This window comes from Podarcis pityusensis (assembly GCF_964106645.2).
Source record: "Podarcis pityusensis genome assembly, chromosome: 8".
Lineage (NCBI taxonomy): Eukaryota > Metazoa > Chordata > Lepidosauria > Squamata > Lacertidae > Podarcis > Podarcis pityusensis.
The window spans coordinates 71,592,146-71,617,433 of record NC_138033.1 but is presented as its reverse complement, the minus strand read 5'-3'; the positions used below and the strand labels follow the sequence as shown (position 1 = coordinate 71,617,433).

Genomic DNA, 25,288 nt, shown 5'->3' with positions numbered 1-25,288 from the left:
GCAATATTTCAACCCATATTAGTGTCTCTCTAGCCCACAAATTGAGAATTCATCTCCGGAGGGGGAAATGAGCTGCTTCTCCCCTCACAAAACAAACACAATTTTGTTTCCTCCTTGCTTCGCTTCAGATCTTTCCATTTTGGTCCCAAGGGGGGGACACCACCAACTGGAAACCTCATCAATCCGGTGTTGTGTGGTTTGGCTTTTTGGCGTTGTTTGCTTCCTTTAAAAACACCACTCCCTCCGTTTGTTTAATGATTCCCTCCGTGGTTCTCCTGCCATGTGAGGGTGGGGGGCACAAAGGAAGGAGCGAGTCTTCAAAGCATCATCAAAAAGGTACCCTTAAAAACCCACATGCGTTTGCAAAAGGCGGAAATCAGACAGAGGACTGTGTTTCTCTCCCGCTCGCAGATAAGACATCTGAAATCTACTTGCAGAGAACCTAAATGTAACAAGGCTTTATCAGTATTGGATCCAGACTGTAAGACAGATCAGTCATGATTAATAATAATACTACTACTAATAATAATAATAAATTTTATTTATACCCCATCCTCCCCGGCCAGAGCCGGGTTCAGGGCAGCTAACACCAATAAAATCATAGTAAAAACATAATGGGGGGGAAAGAGAGAGAGGGGAAAAAAACAATTTAAAATACAGGTTAAAATGCAATTTAAAATGCAGCTTCATTTTAAAGTAGCCAATAAATCAAGACCATAAGGGAGGGAAACATAAGGGTCAGACTAAGTCCAAACCAAAGGCCAGGCGGAACAGTGTGGCGATTAAAGAAAATTATACGAAAATGATGTACAGATGGTATCAAACTCCTGTCAAATTAGCAAAATGTACAAAACTAAAGAAAGCAAGTGTTGGAAATGTAAAACTTTTTTTCATATGTGGTGGGATTGTAAAATTGTTAAGAAATATTGGGAAATGATATATAATGAAATGAAGATGTTTAAAATAACCTAAAACAGAAGCACCGTCAATTGGGAAACACTGGCCTGTGAGCGCTCCAATTGGAGAGCAGCCTTTACCAAAGGTGTCATGGACTTTGAAGACGCTCAAACTCAGGGCGAAAGGGGGAAATGTGCTAAGAGGAAGGCACGCTTGGCAAACCCTCACCATGATTAACTCCTGCCCAGAAACCTATGTCCCCACTGTGGAAGGACGTGTGGATCCAGAATTGGCCTCCACAGTCACTTACAGACTCACTGTTAAGACTGTGTTCATGGAAGACAATCTTACTCGGCTACGATCGATCGCCAAAGAAGAAAAAGATGACGGATATGCTCTGCTTCCATGGACAGAGAAGCATTATGATTCTGAATACTAGCTGCATGGAACCACAGAAGGGGAAGAATGTTGTTCTGCTTAGGTCCTGCAGGTCGTGCTTCGGTCCTGAGCTGGGATCTTCCAGAGCCACTACCGGCTAGAGCAGACAATACAGTGGTACCTCTGGTTGCAAATGGGATCCGTTCTGGAGGCCCATTTACAACATGAAAAGAGCGCAACCCGCAGCAGCACATCTGCACACACACGGGTTGCGATATGCCGCTTCTGCGCATGACGTCATTTTGCGCTTCTGCACATGCGGCGAAACCCAGAAGCAACCCTTTCCGGTACTTCTGGGTCGCCGTGGGACGTAACCTGAAAGAACGTAACGTGAAGCAGGCATAACATGAGGTATGACTGTACTGGGCTCACACTGCAAGGTTGTGTCGGTTGTTTATTTGCCCCACCAGCACACAAGCAGAATATATATTAGGTGAATTAACAAAACCACATTAGAAGTTGAACAGCGCCTCTGATTCACACATGCTTCGGGTGGTTAGTTATTAAAACACTGAGTTCGATAGCTCCGCTCTCAATGCTCCACATTTTTTTTTTATTGCATCACACATTCCTGGCAGCAATTTAATCAGCAGAACGAGTTAAAGAGAGTTTGCTCCCCCTCTGTTTTTATTTTTTCGAAGCCTTTTAAGAGTCGCCTTGGGGGAAAACAAATCAGGTTAAGATGGGGTGGGGTGGGGAAGAGAGATTGAGCAGCGAATTAGTACAGCATCATCGTCATCTCTTTCAACAGTACTTATCTCCTTTCTTACAGGTTGGCTGTGGCAAGTAGCAAATTTGGACAGGCTAATTGCCACTCGCCTGTGGAGAGTGAGGGTTTCTGCCAGGCAACCAAGCAAACAAGAGAGTCAGTTTTCAGCAGTTAGGCGCTGAACCTGATTTGACTACACTCCTCTTTATCCAGAGCAGGCATCGACAAGATGCTCATCACACTGAACGTGACATGCAGCCCTCTGGCAAGTGTGATGTGACGTCAGCTTTCTATCCAACTTTGAATCCGCAGAGGTGGGCAGAGGTTGTCCAGGCAATGGCACAGTGCCCCCCCCCAGCACCCACACCAAATACCCAACTCCAAAGCTGGATGGCCGCGTGGGCAAGAGGTCTATGTATGTGTAGGGGTGGGTGGGTGTGAATGCACATCCATACACACAATCTCCTGACTGCTGGTTTTGTTTGATGCTACTGTATATTCTACAGTATGTCACTGATGCAGTAATAGTGTGTTAGTGGTAGATTTGTCCTGGACATGTAATTCTACTTTATTAGTTGTTCTGCAATGCCTCCCCAATGTTAGCAGATTATTGCCATCAATATTGCCACTCTGGTGTTATAGTACAGTGAAACTCCCCGCGCTCCTGTAATATTATTGATAACATGTAAAAGTTACAGGATTTCAGCAAGAAGCTACAGGACATGCACCCATTGGAAAGGAAACAATATGTTTGCCCCAAAGCGTTTGCAGTACTGAAAGTGGGATCATGTATAACCACCCCAACAGCATCATGAGGACAAATCACCATGAATGCACAACCAAGTGTGCATCTGGAGGGGCTCTCTATACATACACGCACCATCTTTTAACATATAAATTCTGCCAAGCGCTTGTAAGAAAAGGGGGAGGGGGTCCAAAGAGAGCGGAATATCCTCACATCAAATGCTTTGGCACATCATAAATAAAAGATCTGCCGCAACCATTCTTTCAAGCTCTTCAAGTTACAACTGGCGTTATTGATCTTGCGCTGGCACATTCCATGCTAAGGAAGGGCAATCTTGAGTGTGGCCAACAAGACAGGAAGTGGTACCAAAAAAACCCACGGTGTCCACTCCTGCTCCTCCACTGAGCTAAAAAGTTACCAAGGAAAAGCAGTTCTTCCTTAACCAAACTGAACATGCACGTAACGCTCGAGTGTTCAAAGCCCTTCACAGGCATTATCTAACGTTAATCCTGATACGTCCTAAGAACATTAAGAAGAGCTTGGCTGCTAGATTAGGCCACCTAGAGGCCCACATAGTCCTACATCGTGTTCTCACGGTGGCCCAAAGAGTTACCCCAGCGCAACAGCCACTCTCCTCACTTGCAATTCCCAGTGTTCCTGCCTCCGGCCAGTGGATAACCCTTCTCAAATCAAATAAATAAATAAATGAACAGACACCCTGCAGGTTTTCACATCTCATGTTTGCACTGTGAAGCTGAAACTCCTTAGGTTGGCTTAGATGGAGCGCATGCATGCACACACATGCACACTTATGGGGCTCTGCAATATCACATACTATCATGTCCCATCTTTCCATTAGCAGGCTTAGAATGGCTGACCAAAAAACCCCCCAATTAAATATTCATTTTAATCCCACTAATTTTTCCCGAACGTACCAATTTTTCCATAGCAAATTCATCCGAATGCATTTGTTTGTGTTATTTCCGTTCACACACACTTTACCCAAGTATATGCATTTTTGTACACATGGCTCGGCCAGCGAATCACACAGCAGAAATTCAGAGAACCATGAGTTTCGAAAGATGACTGCAGTTGGGTTCACATGGAAGGGGAGGAAGAGAGCCAGTGTAATGTAGTGGTTAAGAGCGGTAGTCATGTAATCTGGGGAACCGGGTTCGCGTCTCCGCTCCTCCCCATGCAGCTGCTGGGTGACCTTGGGCCAGTCACACTTCTCTGAAGTCTCTCAGCCCCACTCACCTCACAGAGTGTTTGTTGTGGGGGAGGAAGGGAAAGGAGATTGTTAGCCACTTTGAGACTCCTGAAGGGGAGTGAAAGGCGGGATATCAAATCCAAACTACTCTTCTTCTTCTTCTTCTTCTTCTTCTTCTTCTTCTTCTTCACATTTTGTTTCGGGAAGTGAAAATCAGGCAGGTTTGGCTTTAAATGCAATCAAGAGTCTCCCCATTTGTCATCTCTCTCTCTCTCTCTCTCTCTCTCTCTCTCTCTCTCTCTCTTCTCTTTCTTTCACATACACACACAAACACTTTAACCTCACAGCAACCTTGCAAGGTGGGTTATATTGAAAACAAGCAACTGGCCCAAGGTCATCCAGCCAACCTCACAGGACCAATGAATCCTGGTCTCCCAGGCCTGCTTAACTCCAGCACTCTCAGCCCATTTCTCTCTCTTGTTTCCAAGAGCAGAAAACAAAACTACTCTGGGCAGGAGGTTCTTTCAACTGCTAGGGGGCTGCGAGCACCACAGCCCCCCCCCCGACAAGCCCCCTAGAACAGCTGGCTTGGCTTTCCTTCTCTCCAGGGAGCAATTATGCACAAGCTGTCGGAACATCCAACTCTTAAAATAGCAAGGTTGTTTTGTTTTATTTCCCTCTGGAGGACGAGGGTTGGGCAGAAATTCCAGACAAGAGGAGGAGCTGGTTCAAAACATAAGCTGATATTTGGTCGGGACCTTTGGCACAGGAAAAAGCTAGCGCCAGTTTAAGCTGGGTGGGTGTGGCTTACGCCGGCTTCCTCTCCACCCCGTACACGGAATCGTGGTGTTGGAAAGAAACCTTGTAGGAACATAGGAAATTGCCTAATATATTCATCCAACTTTGCAATGACCGGCAGTGGCATTCCAGGGCTTCGGGCAGAGATAGTGGGATTTGACCTTCTGCATAAAAAACAAATGCATTACATATTGTAATGTTTGATGTATAAATTTGGTATTATTGAATATGAAAAGTATCTTTTTCTTTTATCTTTTGTCTCTTTTCTTTTCTAGTCTGTATGTTGGAAAATACGTAGACAAATGTGTTTACAGTGTAATGTATTGATTTTTGTTTCTATTTCTTTTTTCTTTTTCTTGTAATATTTAATAAAAACTAAAAAAGGGGGGGAAAGAAAAAGAAAAGAAAGGAAAATGCTCAGCCACTGAGTTACAGTCCTTCCCTCTTGTGGGTTCATCTAGTCTAACCCATTACTCAGGGCCAGAATCTTGCAACTGCAGCAGCCCTGAGGGATGGCTACCCAGTTTCTGCTTAGATACCTCTCGCGAAGGGGAGTCCATCACCTTCCAAAGGAGCCTGTTCTTCTGGCCATGGTTTGCACAGGATGCTAAACCAAACCATGGTGTAGCACGAACACATGAGCTCTAGAATAGATGACTCTGGCTTTCCTCCTACCTGGTCGTTCTGCTGCTCCACACTGAGCCAGGCCCTAGCGTGTTGCTCCCGGTTTAGCTTTCTCTCTCAACTAACCATGAGCTGTAACTAAGATTTGATCTATGGTTTGTTAGCTTACAGTTTGCCTGGGAGAGCTATTGCATTGCGGCCCAACGCCAGACTTCACAGGGAAAGCGTCAAGGCTAATGGAGAGCTCCACTTGCTCTGCCAGAGGTTGGGAGCAGACTGGGGTCTCTTATACCTCCTCCAGGCTCCACCCCTTTGAAAGTACTTTGGAGCCTTAAAGGGCCAGTCCTCTGGGCTGAAGAGGAACGCTCCTCCAACTTCCCATAGCTTCCCTCTTGGTTCGTTGCGGACACTGGCAGACTGATTTCTTTCGGAATGCCGGAACTCACATTCCCTGGGCCCGCTATTCCTGCGCCTGGCCTATGACAGCGCTCAAATCTATGAAACCCACCTCTAGATCTGAAAAAAGAATTTGCGACACTAGGAGCACTAGGTTATAACTGCCTGTGCCCTGTGGAATCTGGTGCCCATTGGGACTGACAGGGAAGACCATGGGAAGTATTGCAGTACAGTGGTACCTCGGGTTACATACGCTTCAGGTTACAAACTCCGCTAACCCAGAAATAGTACCTCGGGTTAAGAACTTTGCTTCAGGATGAGAACAGAAATCGTTCTCCGGCAGCATGGCAGCAACAGGAGGCCCCATTAGCTAAAGTGGTGCTTCAGGTTAAGAACAGTTTCAAGTTAAGAACGGACCTCTGGAACGAATTAAGTACTTAACCCGAGGTACCACTGTATTTGGTTCCATTTACCTGTTGAAGCCCTTAGTATGCAGAGTAAGGGAGCAGGAATGCAACCCCTGCGTAAGTGGGGCGACACCTGATTGATCTGGATCTTCTGTCAGAAAAAGCCCTCCTAGATTTGCCATTTCCAACACACACACACACACACACACCATGGACTGGCACGCTCATATGTTTTGCAAGAGTGGCCTGCAAGGAGTTAACTCCTGTATGACGAAAGGCTGCAGTATTTGGGACTTTTCTGTTTAGGGGAAAGGTGAACAAGAGGTGACATCAGAGAAGTTTATAACATCATGGCTGGTTTAGAGAAAGTGGGTAGAGAAAAGTTTTTCTCCCTCTTTCCTAACACTAGAACTCAGGGGCATTCAATGCAGCTGAATAATAATAATAATAATAATTAATATCTATACCCCGCCCTCCTCAGCCAAGGCCAGGCTCAGGGCGGCTAACAAGCAATAATAAAAACAAGTTGAATGAATACAACTTAAAAACAAGATTAAAATACAACATTAAAATATTGAAACATTAAAATGCAGCCTCATCACAGGAGGAGAAAGGAAAAAGAAAGAGGGGGAGGGAATCAAATTGGCTCCAAGCCAAAGGCCAGGTGGAACAACTCTGTCTTACAGGCTCTGCGGAAAGAAATCAGATCCTACAGGGCCCTGGTCTCATGAGGCAGAGCGTTCCACCAGGCCGGAGCCAGTGTTGAAAAGGCCCTGGCTCTGGTTGAAGCTAATCTAACTTCCTTAGGGCCCAGGACCACTAGGGTGTTGCTGTTTATGGACCTTAAGGTCCTCCGTGGGGCATAGCAGTCCTGTAGGTAGATTGTTAGAAGAATGTTGGAAGATTCGGGGCAGAACAGGAGAAAGGGCACCCCATGTGTGCAGGTCCTGTAAGGAATCATTTGAGTTGGAAGGGACTCTGAGAATCATCTACTCCAACCCCCCTGCAATACAGGAAGATGCAGCTGTCCCATACAGGGATTGAACCCACAAACATGGTGTTATCAGCACTGCACTCTAACCAACGGAGCTATCCAGGCAAAGAAAAGGCAGGCAGAGGGGGGCGGGAAGGAGCACTCTCAAAATACATTTTTTCCATTTGAAAACCACAACCCATCAAGTTGCCCTCCGCAAGAGAACGACTCCCAGGCCTCTCGGCTGCAGCACCAAGTGCAGAAAGGCAAGAAATGTAGGCCACCTCAAGTCTGCTTTGTGGGAGTGGGGAAAGGAAGGGCACAAAATCCTCAAGAATTTTCACACTCATGTCACATTAATACTGAAAGCAATCAAGTGTACATTTCTCCCGCAACAAATAATAGTAAATTATCCTTTGTGGCAACTTATTGGACCAAAATGGATGAGCATTCTACATGTCTTGATAGGCTTGCTTAGATAAATATGTTTTAAGCAGGTTTCCGAAAAGAGTACAGCGAAGGCAGCTGCCCTGATGTCAATAGGCAGGGAGTTCCAAAGGGTACGTGCTGTCATGCTAGGAGTTTGATTTCTTACAAGTGCGGGATGCTTTATGTGGCACCTGTAACAGTGCCAGTTCCACAGATCAAAGCAGTCTCATGCGGGCACATATGGGGTAAGGCGATCCCAGCTGTAAACTGGTCCAAAGCTGTTAAGGGCTTTACATACTAACAGCAACACCTTGAACTTGTCTTGGCAACAAATTGGCAGCCGGTTAAGATCTCTGAGCAGAGGTGTTATAAGATAAGAAGATCTCCCTCTTGTTACCAACCGTACTGCAGAATACTGCACTAGCTGCAATCAGATGTCAAAGAAATAAACAACTATCCGACTTTTAGAAGGCACCTGAAGGCAGCCCTGTTTAGGGACGTTTTTAACATTGGATGAATTATCGTATTTTAATATTTTGTTAGGGACACGGGTGGCGCTGCGGTGTAAACCACAGAGCCTAGGGCTTGCAGATCAGAAGGTCAGCGGTTCGAATCCCTGCAACGGGGTGAGCTCCCGTTGCTCGGTCCCTGCTCCTGCCAACCTAGCAGTTCGAAAGCACGTCAAGTGCAAGTAGATAAATAGGTACCGCTCCTGTGGGAAGGTAAACAGTGTTTCTGTGCGCTGCTCTGGTTCGCCAGAAGTGGCTTAGTCACGCTGGCCACATGACCCGGAAGCTGTACGCCAGCTCCCTCGGCCAATAAAGCGAGAGGAGCGCCGCAACCCCAGAGTCGGCCACGACTGGACCTAATGGTCAGGGGTCCCCTTTACCCTTAATATTTTGTTGGAAACTGCCCAGAGTGGCTGGGGAAACCCAGCCAGATGGGTGGGGAATAAATAATAAACTATTATTATTGTTGTTGTTGTTGTTGTTGTTGTTGGATCAAGCACAAGGGAAGTCCCTCCTAGAAGTTACCAATGCCTGAATGACAGCGATCATGACTGGAACAGCTGGGAAAGGGTGCTTCTAGCCACTGAGGCTACTTGGACGTCCAAGTGATAGAGCTGGATCTAGAAGCATCGCCAGATTGCGCACCTGCTCCTTCAAGGAGAGCAGCAAGCAACTGACCGATTTCTCAGACACACGGAGACGGAGTTCACTATAAGCACTTAGTATTGTCCTGTGAGGTGAGACACACCTCCAAAATGCAGGTGAGGAAGATACTGGTCTTGCTGCTGCCTCATCTGCAGCCGCAGCCCCACCTTCTTTTTTCTGAGAAGAAGCCATGAGTCACAGAGCAAGAGGTTCTGCCTGCAGCTCGCGCTGTCAGGGGCTGGGTGCCAAAAAATTAAATAAAAATGAGGCTCTGGAACCAAGTGGCGCAGTGCACGTTGGCAAGAGCCAGGGAGAAAGTGCTCAGTGACACATCGCCTTGCCTTGTGCGCATGTCCACGCGGGGGCCAACCCAAACAAAGCTTGCTGAGTCAGTGGCAGGAGCTGGCACCAGTTGAAAACCATTCTGGTGTGCGGTGAAAGCACAGCATCACTGCAATGCCCCTGCTGTTTTAACCCATATTTGGCTCCTAATCGCCATCTGCAGTTTGGTGAAAATTGAGGAGTGAGAGCTGAAGGGCTCTCACCGACAGACCATCCATGCTGTATATATAAAACACATTTAATGTATGGAGCTTCCACCCAAATATCCTGGGAACTATAGTTTACCCCCCCCCCAAGAGCTGCCATTCCCGGAACCCTTAACATGCCACAGTTCCTAGGTTTGCAGAGGTGGGGGATCCATGTACAGTAGTACCTCGGGTTACAGACGCTTCAGGTTATAGACGCTTCAGGTTACAGACTCTGCTAAGCCAGAAATAGTACCTCGGGTTAAGAACTTTGCTTCAGGATGAGAACAGAAATCGTGCGGCGGCAGCGGGAGGCCCCATTAGCTAAAGTGGTACCTCAGGTTAAGAACAGATTCAGGTTAAGAACGGACCTCCGGAACGAATTAAGTTCTTAACCCGAGGTACCACTGTACTTTAAATATGCTTTAAATGTGTGATATGGCTACTAGCCACAACAGCTATGCTCTGCTTCCGTGATTGGAGACAGCAACACTTCTGAATGCCAGTTTTCGGAAAATGCAGGAGGGATCCAGCTTACAGGCTTCCCAGGGGCATCTTGACGGCCACTGTGAGAACAAGACACTGGACTGGATGCGCCACTGGCCTGATCCAGCATTGCTCTTCTTCTTATGTGGATGTGACCTGAAGTCTTACAACGGTCTTATAAGGTAAAGGTACGTAAATGTAAAGGTAAAGGACCCCTGACAGTTAAGTCCAGTCGCGAACGACTCTGGGGTTGCGGCGCTCATCTCGCTTTACTGGCCAAGGGAGTCGGCATTTGTCTGCAGACAGCTTCCGGGTCATGTGGCCAGCAGGACTAAGCCGCTTCTGGTGAAACCAGAGCAGCGCACAGAAACACCGTTTACCTTCCCGCCGGAGCGGTACCTATTTATCTACTTGCACTTTGACGTGCTTTCGAACTGCTAGGTTGGCAGGAGAAGGAACCGAGCAACGGGAGCTCACCCCGTCGCAGGGATTCGAACCGCTGACCTTCTGATTGGCAAGCCCTAGGCTCAGTGGTTTAGACCACAGCGCCACCTACCGAAGCCAGCAACTGAATCTGCCAAAGCACGACTAAACAGTGGGCTTTGGTACACAGTGGCATATTATCGAAAAACAAAACAAAACGTGCTGCTATTATGGCACGACATATTCTGTCGCCTTGCTTTCCTAAGCCGGTCTGGCCCTGAAACAATTTAAAACGCAAATCCTGTTTCCGCTGGCCGGGCTCCCTCCCTCTTTAATGAATTGCCCAACTTGTTAATTGCCCTGAGAACACAGTGCCATAACAGTTTTTTAAAAAATAAATAAATAAAGGACGAACCACGCAGCCAGTCCTTTGCATTCAGCGGAGCCCTAAAGGTACTAGGCGGGGCACTTAACAGCCAGCTGGCAACAGGCAATCTGGCTCACTCGCCTCGTTCTACTGGGCTGTTTGGTTTGCGCCTCTGCAGGTCTGCTTCGAGGAGGAGTCGTTTAAGGTGTCCCCTGGTAGCTGCCTAATGCAAAACCGGCGCAGGAAGGCAGCACCTGAGAGTTCCCTGAGTTCCTTGCGGCAGGGAAGGCCGTGCCCTCATTAAATCAGCGCTGCCATCTGCTTGCACTCCTGGCACACCCCAAACACACATTCCAGGCCCAAGATCTTCCGATAAACAAGGCAAGCTCCTCAGCTCCAAGCTGCAGAAGCTCTCTCATCCCTCGATTAACATTTGCGACTTTCAAGGAAGTTCGATACAGATTTTGGCAGTGGGTGAACCTGTCTGCTTCAGCTTCTGATTTTTAACATTCTGGTGTACATTTTCCCTGCCAGCACTTTGACCTAATATGCTATTGTATTTTGTATGCTATCCCCAGAGTTCCCTGTGAAGATGAATTAATTGTCGGACTGCTCTGGAGGCTGTAGCTCTGCAAGAGGAATGGGGGTCTCCTAACCACTCTCAGCACCCCCAGCAAACTACACTTCCCAGGATCCTTTGGGGGAAGCCATGACTGTTCCATGTGGTATCATACTGCTTTAAATGCACAGTGCAGATAGGGCCTCTTTCAGACTCTTGGAATGCTACATGTTCAAGGCTTTCTGGGTTTTTAAAAAAACAAACATCCCTGCTTTGTTTACACAGCCATTGCCAGAATTTTATTTGCCTTGTGCTCGCTTGAAAGCCAAATCGGCCTTCCCAGGTTCAAGAGCACACAGGCTGTCCGATTCTCAGTGCATGCCAAGGCTTGCTAAAGAGATAGCATCAGTTTGCTGGCAGCTTGGAGAAGACACAGATTGGTTTTTCAACCAAAGGGCCGCATTCCCTTCTGGGATGTCTTCCGGGGGCCACATGGCATGGTGGGCAGGGCCAGGGGAAAAAGTGGGCAGAGCAAGGAATGCAAATTTCACCTTGGTACAGAAGGCCAGTTTCTACACCCACTCACATACCCCTCTCTATCCTCTATCCAGGCAAAGAAGAGGCATGATCAGAATTAAAGGACGCATTCCAGCGGGAGCGTGGGGGGAGAACACTCAATGAAGGTGTGACTTGCAGAGTCTCCAGTACCAGAACATCCAGCCCTCTGGTCTGACTGGGACTGTCCACTTCAGGGAGTGTGAAGCCGTTCCTACAAAGTTTGTGATCTTTTGAGGTTGGCTCAGTAGCCTGGAGGGACGCGGGTGGCACTGTGGGTTAAATCACAGAGCCTAGGACTTGCCAATCAGAAATTCGGCAGTTCGAATCCCCACGACAGGGTGAGCTCCCGTTGCTCGGTCCCTGCTCCTGCCAACCTAGCAGTTCGAAAGCACGTCAAAGTGCAAGTAGATAAATAGGTACTGCTCCGGCAGAAAGGTAAACAGCATTTCTGTGCGCTGCTCCGGTTCGCCAGAAGTGGCTTAGTCATGCTGGCCACATGACCCGGAAGCTGTACGCCGGCTCCCTCGGCCAATAAAGCGAGATGAGCACCGCAACCCCAGAGTCGGCCACAACTGGACCTAATGGTCAGGGGTCCCTTTACCTTTACCAGTAGCCTGGAGTCACAGACTGGGGATAAGACATCAGAGGTCACAAGGATAGCTAACCAGCCAGCAACCTCGTGCTTGGCCTGTGCTGACCAGGGAAGAGACAAACTTGTTGATTCCCCTAGTTAATGCTAGGGGATGTTAATTAATGCTAATAATTAACGCTAATGTTAATTAATGCTTCTCCCCTAGTTAATGCTTCTCCAGCCCTGCTTCCAATCGGCCTCAAGGATGCATGACTTCCCAATGAATCAGAGCAGCCTCATTACAGGCCGACCAAAAAGATTCATCCAGGAAACTGCAAAGCTGGCAAGGGGTCAAGACAGGAGGACTGAAGGCTGAGTGCTCCTGATTCAGAGAGGAAGAGAAGGGGAAACCAGAGCTGCTTCCATCCAGAGCGATGTGCCTCATTTGGGGTGGCAGCGACTGACTCAAGGCTGTCAAAACCAATCAGATCCTAAAAGCCGTCACCGGGAGTCGCTTTCCATCAGCCTGCCAAGCCTGGCAAAATCAATTATGTCACAGGCTCGTCAGCTTCACCAATCCCGGCTCTGCCGATCGGTTGCGGGCACAAAAGACACTCTCCTTTATCCAATTGAGATCTTTGTTCCAACATTCTTCAGTCGCTTTTGCCCCTCTTTATGTTTTAAAACAACAACCCACTACATGTTCCTTAAGATGGTGGGGGGAACTGTGGCACTCTAAATGTCTCCCCCACCCAACCCCGTCTTCAACACCTCTGAAATTCTTCATACACCGAAAATAAATTCATGAGTCATTAAAACGTGTCACGACCCAACCGGATGGAAAGGAACTTTCTGGGACACACACACAACAGGAGGAACTTAAACAACAGTGTCACAGGCTCAGAACGCAGTTTGTGTGACCTCACTCACATCTGATTCCTGTTGCCCCTGCCCCACGCTTCCTCATGGGACGCACATTGAACAGGGTTTCAACAGCGCAAATGACACAATGGAGCCTTCTCCAGCCAGCTGAGATAAGAGCACCAGAGCTTACTGGCAGACAGTGTGTTATGCGCCTGCATCTTACAACACCTGGGCCAGCCCCACAATTACTGCAGGACGAAAGGAGCGTTGAGACAAAGAGGAACCAATTAACCATGGTACACAGGGAATGCATTCCGTGCGACACTCCCATCGCCCTACATATGCCCCGAAGAGGAGGACGCGGGAGCCTGGGGCCCAGTTCCAATGTCACTCGGATGCAGTGAACACAGAGGATAATGTTATCAATGGCCAGTGTGGTGTAGTGGTTAGAGTGCGGGACTAGGACCTGAGAAGCTGGGGTTCAAATCCCCACTCAGCCACGGAGCTAACTGGGGCGACCTTCTCAGCCCGACCCATTTCACAGGGTTGTTGCAGGGATCAAACAAGGAGAACCCCATACACCACTTTCAGCTCCTTGGAGAAAAATGTGGGATAGAAATGCAGTAAATAAACAAACGGCTCAATCGCTATGTTCTCCCTCCACCGCTGGATTAAGGAAACCTGGTAATCTCAAGTGGGAAGACTGCACCTACGCTCGGGTCCTGCTTGCAGGCTTTCCATATTGGCCTGTGAAGTAAATCATTAATTTTGTTCCAAATACTGCCTTCCCATCCATGGGGACCATGGAGAGAGCACACTATAAAAATCAGTCACATAAGATGCACAAAATATTATTCACAAGCAGCGTGTATTTTAAGTATTGTGAGAAGGGCTCTGACAGCGCTAACCTATGTACATTTCCTTAGAAGTAAGCTCTGCAGAGTACAGTGAGACTTACTCCTAGGTAAGCATGTATATGATTGGGCCATCAATCACTTAACCCTAACAACATACCTGCAAGGTGGGCCACTATTACCATCCTCCTTCTGTTACAGGAAGTGAAGACAGCAGCACCTTCAGTCACTTGGTGGGTTCACAACAGTTCACTCCCTTATTTATCTGGTGGCATTACAGTCTGTTCCCCCCCCCCCATAATGATTTTCAATGGTTTTCCTCTTTTTTAATTTCCTCTGCAATTTGGTTAGTTGTGGCCAGCAAGCAGCAATTTGCTCAAAAGCCAGCAAGGCTACTAAGAAATTCAGTGGAGCTTCCTCCCAGGTAAGTGAGGGTAAGGTGGCAGCCTAAAGCTGATTATTTTCATAATGCTGGGAGTGGGGACCTTTTGGTCCTCCAGATATTGCTGAATTACTATCCACCCTCAGGCCATCGACCATGCTTGCTGGGGCTGATGGGAGTTGTAGTTCAGCAACATCTGGAGGGCCAAAGGCTTCCCATCCCGGATGCGATGCGTTGTGTCACACTCATTTGTATCATCTGTACTTCATGGGGTGGTTCCTGCATTTCATCATCATCATGGGAGTAGACCCATTGGAATTAATGAACCTTAATTAGCCACGTCTATGAACTTCTCTGAGTAGAACGAGCAATGGATACAATCCTATTATTATTATTATTATTATTAGGGACGCGGGTGGTGCTGTGGGTTAAACCACAGAGCCTAGGACTTGCCGATCAGAAGGTCAGCGGTTCGAATCCCCGCGGCGGGGTGAGCTCCCATTGCACGGTCCCTGCTCCTGCCAACCAAAAGTGGGGTCTGCAACAAAATGTTGCTGTACAGAGAGTTCCTGTTCAGGATGCTAGGAAGCTGCCCACGCGCTTTTGCAGCATACTTCATCCCACTCCCGTCTCCCGTGGCTTTACCTTACACAACCACCCAGTTCAGCGGTCGGCCAGCACCCTAGGGCCTCTGAGCATGTGACCAAAGGCAAGGATGTAGGCCTTCCATGAACATTTCACTCCTGTATTTGCTCACCAGCTTGTCGCCTCCAATTAATTGTTAAGGGGCAGACACGCGTGGATGTACCCGCACTTGAGAACAGAACACCCTTGTGCAATGAAAATATGCTGGAGACAGACAGAGCTGAGCCAAAGGCCACGCCGCTGTCCCTCCCCAACCCCTGCCAACACAGAGCCAATATTCATTAGCATACAAGCCGCTATTGACATCTTAGTGGGAACCAGGCCAAACCCTCTTTTGTGTGCCCGCTCGCCCAATGCAATTCCTCCAATAATGACCTCGACTCAGGATTATCCATTGAGGAGCCCACTGAATCATCCAGATCTGGACTCCGAGAGAAACATCTGATTTCCCAGGTCCTGAAGAGAGGGGCAGATTCCAGGGTTGTCAAGTCTGCGCTCCTCTTTTAATAAGACCTCAAATGCAACATGGTGGCACAGGAGCCACATACACTGAGATAAGCTATTTATGTGAATATAAGTCAATATCTGAGTTGATAGGAGGGCACAGATTCTCACACAAAACTCTTAACATTCCTATCTCTCTATATCAGGCTTCCTCAGCTTCAGCCCTCCAGATGTTTTGAGACTACAATTCCCATCATCCCTGACCACTGGTCCTGCTAGCTAGGGATCATGGGAGTTCTAGGCCAAAAACATCTGGAGGGCTGAGGTTGAGGAAGCCTGCTCTATATAAACCTGCCCATGTACTAAGATCCTCAGGTGAGCACCTTCTCTTGATTCCACCAACACCGGAAGCATGGTTGGTGGTGACACAAGACAGAGCCTTTTCTGTGGCTGCTCCCAGATTGTGGAATTCCCTCTCAAGAAAGGCAAGATTGGCTTCCTCTTTGCTATCCTTTTGCATGCAGGTTAAGTCCTTCCTATTCAGACAGGTTTTCTCGTGGCCCATCTTGCTTTTCCTGTTGTGAGCTACACATCCCCACATGGAAAACTCCATCCCCAGATACAAGACATGGGGAGGGGGAGTTCCCCTCATACCTAAGAGAGGAGCTTTGAATTCTTTTTCATACTTAAAGAGGCAGGATGAAATAAAATTGTTCTCTCTTCAAAGAGCCTTTATCCATAACTGCGGAAGAGGGGAGGAGGGAAGGTTTTTTAAAAATAATTTCTGAAGTGAGGAACTCCAGGAAGCTGAGAAGACGAAAGGAGAGAGAGAAAGAGAGAGAAAGAGAGAGAGAGAGAGAGAGAGAGAGAGAGAGAGAGAGAGAGAGAGAGAGATTTAGCTCAGGGGTACAGTATCTGCTTTACATGCAGAAGGTCCAAGGTTTAATCCCAGACATGTCCAGGTAGGGTTAGTAATGCCCCGTGTCTGAAACCCTGGAAAGCTGCTACATGGACCAATCTGACGCTGTATAAGGCAGTTTCCTATGTTCCTATGAAGGTGCGGTGGGAGATCACCCCAAGATGGACAGCTAGACATTTCAATTGCATTTCAGAAGAGGCAAGCGACTGGGGAGAAATCCATTGCAATCTCAAAAATATAACATGGTCCAACTCTGCGAAAGGCAGCAAACACACCCTCCTCACGCCCCCAAGTCAGAAAATTGCATGCTCAGACAACTGCGCACACCAAAAGAAAAATCAATCCGTATCGATTCTCTTGCATGCTATATAATACAAAACTCTTTAGAACTGGAGGGTGCTGAATGGCAGTTGTCAGAAGACAACCAACCGTTCCAGACTTTTAGCCCAGATTCTGAAGGAAGCCCTGTCGCAGTGGTCCTTGTTTGGACAGCTGGGTGAGGCCACCAGAGATCTCAAACGGAGCCAAAAGGATCGATTGGTCTCCTGAGGCCTCTAAGCATCAGAACATGTCTGCCCACTCTTCAGCCTTTCAGATGTTTGGAAATACTTTGGTGCTCGAATTCTAATCACATTTTATTACTTGCAAGAGCCCTGCTGGATTGGGCCATAGGCCCTTCAACCTGTTCTCAACTGGATGTCCCTGTGGGAAGACCGCAAGCCTGACCTGAGCGAAACAACCACTCTTCCCACCTGCCATTCCTAATAATCGGCATACTGTTGCCAACAGCAGAGGCAGAACATAGCCATTGCAGCCAGTAGCTACAGAAAACCTTCTTCTCCACGAATTTTCTCTAATCCTATTTTAAAGCCATCCAATCTGGTGGCCATTGCTACCTCTCCTGCAGGAGCGAATCCTAAACTTAACTTTGCACACTGCGTGTAAAAGTCACCTCTTTTATCTTTCCTGAATCTTCCAACATTCAGCTTCATTGGTTGGCCAGGAGTCCTAGTGTTACGAGAGAAAACTTTCCTCTAGCCACTTCCTGAACAATGTGAATTATTTTATGCACTTTTCTCATGTCTCCCTTAGCGATGTATTTTCTCTAATTAATTAAATGTTTGTTAATTAATTAATTTAATTAAAGAGCCCGGAATGTTGTGGCTTTTCGTCCTAAGGGAGACATCCGACCTCTTGATCATTTTTTGTTGCTGTTTTCCGAAGGCCTTCCAAGCTCTGCAACATTCCTTTTCGGAACATCTGATTGATTGATTGATTGATTGTAATTAAATTAAATTAAATTACTACTTCATGTTTCCTTAGGAGGTAGTCTCCTCTCTTAGATAGCTGAACCAGGAAGTGGACAGAGGCCCAGAGTTGGAGAGGCAGTCAGGAATGTAGACCGGAGAAGTGTTTCCCAAACTTGGGCCTCTGGCTGTTCTTGGACTACAACTCCCATCATCCCTAGCTATCAGGACCAATGGTCAGGGTTGATGGGAGTTGTAGTCCAAAAACAGCTGGAGACCCAAGTTTGGGAAACACTGCTCTATAGCAAGGATGGGAACCCTGTAACCCTCCAGATGCTGTGGGATTATAACTCCCATCATCCCTGACTGCTGCTGATGTGGCTGAAGCTGATGAGAACTGTGCTTCAGCAACATCTGAAAGGCCATTGGTTCCTCTTCCCTGCTCTGCGGGCTAGTTCTGACTGGCCCCACCTAGCATGCTGGATTTCTATGTGCAGGGAAGGTTGTTTGGGTGTTCTACTGGGGAAGAAGACAACCCACAGTTCTCTCTGCACACAGAAATATAGCATGCTAGGGGGAAGTGTTTGAGTCTAGCTTTCTTCCTGACACACCAGATCGGGGTTGGGAACCTTTTTGGCCAGAGCACTATCTTTCTCCAAACCTAAGGGATGACTTTGGCAGGTGGGCGGGGCAAACCACCTGCCAGTCATCTCACATCATGGACAGACATATTGAGGATCATAGAATTGTAGAGTTGGAAGGGACCCCAAGGGTCCTTAGTCCAACCCCCAGCAATGCAGGAATCTCAACATGCAGTCCCCCATCCAATCGGAAACTGGACTGGACCCTGCTTAGCTTTGCAAATATGCCAGCAGTTTTGTCACTACGCTGGATTTTTTACTGGAGATATTTAAACAGGGGCTGGACAGCTATCTGTCGGGGATGCTGTAGACGTAGATTTCCTGTATCGAGTAAAGAGGGGTAGGCTAAATGACTTCTAAGATCCTTTCCAAGGGGTGCATCCATTGAAATTAGTGGTCATGACCAACCTAGGCCCATTACTTTCAATGGGACTATGCTGAGCACGTAAAGCATTGGCTGCAACCCCGGTTGTACAATTCTAAAAGCCCAATACGAACGGGGTGTGTGAACATGAAGATTCTCCCTCCCTCCGGAGAAATCAGGGTGCAGATTCTCAGCTACAGCTACAGGGTGTGCTTGACCTCTTCTGCCTCTTCTGCCTGCTGTCAGCCTACAAGCACTGGAGAGACGAGAGAAAGAAATATCTCTTTTCCCCGCCCTCATTACATGGGAAAAGAAAAGGTGTCTGATGGGTGCTTGGAGGAAGGGAGGTATATATCAGTTCCCCAAAGGCAGATGTTTCAAGCATTATACTCAACAGATGCTTCCTTGACTAGGATATTTTCCGAAATGTGAGCCTGCTAGGTGGTCCATCCACACACCCTTGCCTGGGGAATGCCAGAGGCTACCGAGAGTTCACAAGAGAGATGCTCCCATTTCCAAGTTCCCAAGCTCATTTCCAGGCCTCTTGGATCAGACCCAAGGCCTATCTAAGCTCAGTATTCCACTTTGTAGAGTGGCCAATCCAGAAGCCTCCAAGCAGGGCACGGAGGCAACAGCCCTCTCCTCATTATTGCTTTTCACCACAGAGTATTCACAGGGAAACTGCTTCTGAACAAAGAGGCTCCATCGGGCTGTCATGGCCGATAGCCACTGATAAACTAGTCCTCCCCACTAAACGAACTGGCCGGATCCCTCTTTTGAAGCTGCCCAAGACAATCGCCCAAGACATCTTGTGGCAGCCATTAATTGAGTGCCATTATCGCTAACACAGGAGTAGCCGAGTTGGTGCCTTGCAAATGTTGGACGACAACTCGCATCATCCCACATGAGCCGAGGCTGGTGGGAGTCAGAGGAAAGAGCCACAGCTCAGTGGTAGAGCATCTGTCTTGTATGCAGAAGGTCCCAGGTTGAATTCTCAGCATCGCCAAGTAAGGCTGGGGGAGACTCCCCTTGCCTGAAACCCTGGAGAGCTGCTGAAACAGAGATAAGATGGAGAAGTCACCTGTCTCAGTAGAAGTCAGCTTCCAATATAGCCAGCTTCTGTTCACTGCAGGGAACTCAGTGGGAGCAATGAAATGATATGCAAACCGAGACACGGCTAACCCTCAAGATCTGCTCTTGTCTGAATTTTGTGATGCAGCTCTCCAACCACAGAGTCATAGAACTGTAGAGTTGGAAGGGACCCTGAGGGTCATCTAGTCCAACCCCATGCAATGGAGGAATCACACAGCCAAAGAATCCCTGGCACAGGGCCATCCAACCTCTGTGTACAAACCTCCAAGGAAGGAGAGTCCACCACCCATGCCCTCTCCCAAGGGTTGCTCAGAAGGTTCTCTACCGCTAACATAGAGACGGAATCAAGGTTGATTCATAGAATCTTAAGAGTTGGAAAGGGATCACGAGGGTCATCTAGTCCAACCCCCTTTTGCCCAACATGGGTCTCAAACCCACAACCCTGGGAATAAGAGTCTCATGCTCTACCCACTGAGCTATCCTATTCCCTGTAGAATACCAGTAGATGTCCACATATCAGGTGCAGATTCAAAGCTGAACGAGCATCAAAGACAATAAACTGTATATTTCCCCATACACACCCAGACCTCTTCAATGCTTGGAGTTCAACCTTTTTTGCACACGGAGCTGCCTGGGAGCTCACTCAGAGGGGAGGGCCGCACAGATCAGAGCCCCCTGATTGATTTGTTTTGCTTAGCTGTTCTCCCCCCCCCCCCCCGGAGCACAAAAGCCACAGGAAAAGGGCCCCGTCCCCTGCATCCCCCGGCTGTGTTTTCATAGCATCCGCGGGTAATAAAAGAACGTGCCGCACCCAGACCACGAGAGAGATTGTTCCTGCTCAGGGCTGTTGGGGAGGCGGCAAAGGAGAAACGACTGGAAATGGTTTGCGAAGGCTAGCCACAGGCAGCAGACACACCGCCCACTTAAAGAACATGACTCCCCACTCACATACACAGAGAAGCCTGGGAAGTCTGTCATTTGTCAAGGGTGCTTGGGAACTGTAGCTTTGAAAGATCACAACTAGAGCTCCCACAGTTCTTGGGGTGGGGGAGTTCCAAAAACTCACCCCATCCCCATTTGTATGCACTCGCTCCATCTGCCCCGGTTTACCAAGAACAGCTTCTATTTTCTGAAGCCTTGCAAAACAACAGTCCCAGTTTTCTGAGCCCCCTCTGGGCGTTTTAAGGAGAAAAGTAGTGCCTGCAACAAACTGTTGCCCTGGGGAGCCCTCCTGTTCAGGATGCCAGCCAGCCATGCCTTGCCCTCTTTCCAGGTTACATCATAATCACCTGTTCTTTTTAAACAGAGGTTAGAAGGCCATCTGTCAGGGACGCTTTGGCTGCAATTTTTGCATTGCAGGGAGTTGGGGGGGGGGGTCCCTTCCAGCTCTGCAGTTCTACGATTTTATTATTTGTAAGCCACTTGTCTATAAAACTGTGCCCGAAGTGGCTCACAACATATCAAGTGAACACGCACACACACTTAAAAATAACAATCAGACCAATTAATGAGAGAGAAAGAGGGTGGCAGTGTTGTGTAACATTTGCAAACTCTGAGGTGTACAGATGCAAAAGCAAAAAAAGAGCTACTCTGATTTAAATAGGAAGACAATATATATCTCAACACAGTTGGGATGCCTGCGAACAGGTGGGTTGTGTGCCTGTTCCGTCTGTTGTCCAGGTACTCACTGTTGATGGGCAACTTCAAACCATCTTTAAACTAGACCAGGGGTTGTCAACCTGGTCCCTACCACCCACTAGTGGGCGTTTCAGGATTCTTGGTGGGCGCTAGGGGGTTCTACGGCACAAGCTGAATCCTCCTTCCATCAAGCACGGGTGGGCGGTAAGGAAATTCTGCCATCCAGAAAGATGCACTAGTGGGAAGTAGGTATAAAAAGGTTGACCACTTCTGAACTAGACAGTCCTTAAGAAGATAAGAGCCTGCTGGATCAGGCCAAAGGCCCATCCAGTCCAGCATCCTGCTCTCACGGGGGCCAAGCAGATGCCTTAGTGGGAAACCCAAAGGGAGAACCTGAACAACAACTTGTGACTCACATCAACCTGTATCCAGAGGAACACTGACTCTGACAGCGGAGGGGAAACACAGCTGTCAGACAGAGCTGTCTTCTGTACAGCAAGGGCAAATCCACACTAAATAATAATAATAATAATTTTTTATTTATATCCCGCCCTCCCCAGCCGAAGCCGGGCTCAGAGCGGCTAACAACAGTAAAAGTAACACAGTTTACATAAAATCACAATCACTTAATTGAAATACATTCTAAAATCAATTCATTCTAAAATCAATTCAGAATCAAATTAATGGCAAACATTGGGCTAGAGTTCTATGAGGATTACCAAAGGAGGGGGTCAGACTGTGCCTTGGCCGAAGGCCTGGTGGAACAGCTCTGTCTTACAGGCCCTGCGGAAAGATGGCAAGTCCCGCAGGGCCCTAGTCTCTTGTGACAGAACATTCCACCAGATTGGGGCCACAACCAACAAAGCCCTGGCTCTGGTTGAGGCCAGCCTAACCTCCCTGTGGCCCGGGACCTCCAAGGTGTTTTTGTTTGAAGACCGTAAGGTCCTCCGTGGGACATACCAGGAGAGGCGGTACTGTAGGTACGAGAGTCCTAGGCTGTATAGGGCTTTTTAAAAAAAACACCCAATGCAAATTTAAAGCCCCCGAAAGAATCCCAGGAACTGTAGTTACAGCCTCACGGGGTTACAATTCCTGGCACACTTAACAAACTACAGTTCCCAGGGTTCTTTGCCAGGAGGGGAGGCAAGTGGCTTAAATGTGCGTTGAATGGGCTTCAAATGTACAGCATCGAACATGTGGCCACCCTCCTCAAGACAGTGGGCGCTGGTGGGGTTTCTAGGACTACAGCAACAGCAGCCCAAGGGTGCCAGATTATGGGGCAAAGGCCTGGGACCCCACTTTGCAGAATGAGCTGGGCGCCCCCTCCGCACACCAGTAGCAATTTTGAAGTAAGCAATTCTGACCCATCGAAAGAAGAGGGAGTCCAATAAGACCATTATGCTAGTCCCGCTCAGAGCAGGCCCACTGATTCCAGCACTGGGAGAGCTGGGAAGCAGAACTCCCTCCATCAGCTCTGCTGTGACAGGCTAGTCCCATCAGGCTTCCTCTCCCTCAACAGTCATCTGGGGCAACCATTCCACCAAGCTGCCTCAGTGGAAGACAGGAAGCAGAAGGCTGGTTTCTTCAGCTCTGCTGGAGGCCCAGCTCCATCAGGCCCCTCTTTGCCCCTGAACCGTGTCATCCTTTGTTCATAGGAACACATGTTTAGAAACTGATGCCTGACTTTTGCTTTTCCTCTTCCCTCCCTGTCCCTTTTCCCTTGCGTGTCACGTTTTTTAAGATTGTAAGGAAGGTCTTTTACGGACTGTACGTAAGACACTCTGCAGGCCTTTTTGGCTGAAGAGTGGGATACAAACCCTGGAAATAAATAAATTAAATAACGGCCAGGACTAACAGAAGTTCATGATTTTCAATGGGTCCACTCAGAGTAAAACTTAGTTGGCTGCAACCCACAAAGTCCAGAGTTTGAAAACTACCTGATTGCACCACTGCAGCTACTCAGGATTCTTCCCCCCACCCCCTTCCACCTGCCAAGGCACAGAATCACGTTGTTACACCATCTTTGCCAGCGGATCAGAGCTTAGAACCGCAACAAGGACAGTTCGCAAGCAGCCAGTCCACAACGCTGGTTCTACGGTGTCCTGGCCAAATATTCCGCTGAAATACATACATAAATATATTTTAGGAAACTGACATGGGGCAGTCGCTGTGCTGAGCCCAGATACTGGCCAAGCTCCAGACTGCCGCTCCACTCTCTTTCTGCCTCTGTTATTCCGGCCCGGGAGCAAACTCAGCGGCACATTTCATTCCCAAGCTGCGGGTTTATTTATTACGTCTTTCGGTTATTGTTTCAGGAGGATCCAGGAAAAGGGCCGTGCCCTTGTGACAACATGTGCATTACTGCTAAGTCAGATCCGGACAGGCTGCTCTCCCTGCAAGACTCGGTTCCCCCCACCCGCAAAAAAAGTGTGTTGCGGGAAGAAAGAGTCAACAACACCATTTGTTTCCCTGACACAAAACTCCCACCCCCACCCCCTTCTTGTTTTGGCTCAGTGGCAGAAAGGCCGCTTGCCAAGTTGGAAACCACTTGCCAAATTACAGCCCTACACAGCCACCTTGTAAGAGAGCCAGGAACGGGAGTCTGCAGCAAGCCTGCATTTTACATTTCAAGCTGCAATGGGGAATCTAATTACCACTTACAAGGAAGAAGGCGGGCTGGGGCGGTTGTGGGGCGGAGGGAGAGAGAAAAAAATATTAAGAAATATTTTCCAGGACACTCAAGTCCGCTGCGCTTCTTTTCTTTAGCGGGAAAAGACATGCACAAAATGTCTCTGTGCCAGCAGCTTCCAAACATTGCAGGCCAGTGAGAAAGGCAGAGGTCCTCTCACTAGCTAGCACATTTGCAAAGCTAAGCAGGGTCTGGTGTGGTTTCAAATTGGATGAGGAACCATGTGTTGAGATTCCTGCATTGCAGGGGCTTGGACTTGATGACTCTTGGGGTTCCTTCCAACTCTATAATTTCCTAATTCTATGAGTGGCTGGTGGGGCAAAAGGCAAGAAACCCAACAGTGGACAGAGCCACAGCCGATGATAGGCAGAGACAGAGCCAATGAGAAGCCAGACTTGTTCTAGTTTGGTCCCCATCCTCTTCCTCCTTGCTGAGTTCTACAAGGGGCAACACTGAGACTAAGCAGGAGGAAGCTCACAGCAAACAACAAAAATCAGCAGGAACTCTCAGTCAGATGTATTTCAAGCCAGCCACAAAGCCCAGATTTCTGTTTCCTTTGCTGCCTAACTTCCATCAGCTAGGCCACTGCACTCCACTTCTGCTCAGTTCCTGCCTGAGCAGATGGGAATGTGCTGAATAGCAAGCAGTTACCAGTCATCAATGCCTTCCCGCTACAGTGGTACCTCGAATTAAGAACTTAATTCATTCCGGAAGTCCGTTCTTAACCTGAAACTGTTCTTAACCTGAAGCACCGCTTTAGCTAATGGGGCCTCCCACTACCGCCGCGCCGCCGGAGCACGATTTCTGTTCTCATCCTGAAGCAAAGTTCTTAACCTGAGGTACTATTTCTGGGTTAGCGGAGTCTGTAACCTGAAATGTCTGTAACCTGAAGCGTATGTAACCTGAGGTACCACTGTACACTAATTGGCAGCAGCTCTCCATTCCTACCCAGAGATACCAGGGAATGAACCTGGGACTGCTGAACTACATAGGCAAGAGGATCCGCTGGACAGTCCTGGAGGATAAGGCTATTATTGACGGTTACTAGCCATGGTGGTTCTGCTCTGCATTGTAGTCTTCCTAGAAACAACTGGTTGGCCTCTCTTGGACACTGGCCTAAATGGAGCTTGGCTCAGATCTGGAAGGCTCTTCCGATTATAAATCAGGTTGTATCCAGCTAAGTCCCATTGAAATTGATGAGCCCAGGTCGGTCATGCCCACTAACTTCAATGGGCCTA

General features: G+C 48.1%; 1 protein-coding gene and 1 long non-coding RNA gene across 5 annotated transcripts in view; one reads left to right on the top strand and one right to left on the bottom strand.

Moving 5' to 3' along the window:
* LOC308482833 overlaps positions 1-25,288 on the top strand; it is a 197,345-nt gene that overhangs the window by 43,957 nt on the left and 128,100 nt on the right. The gene's annotated exons all lie outside the window — the stretch shown is intronic.
* DVL1 (dishevelled segment polarity protein 1) overlaps positions 1-25,288 on the bottom strand; it is a 129,656-nt gene that overhangs the window by 97,737 nt on the left and 6,631 nt on the right. The window lies entirely within an intron of this gene.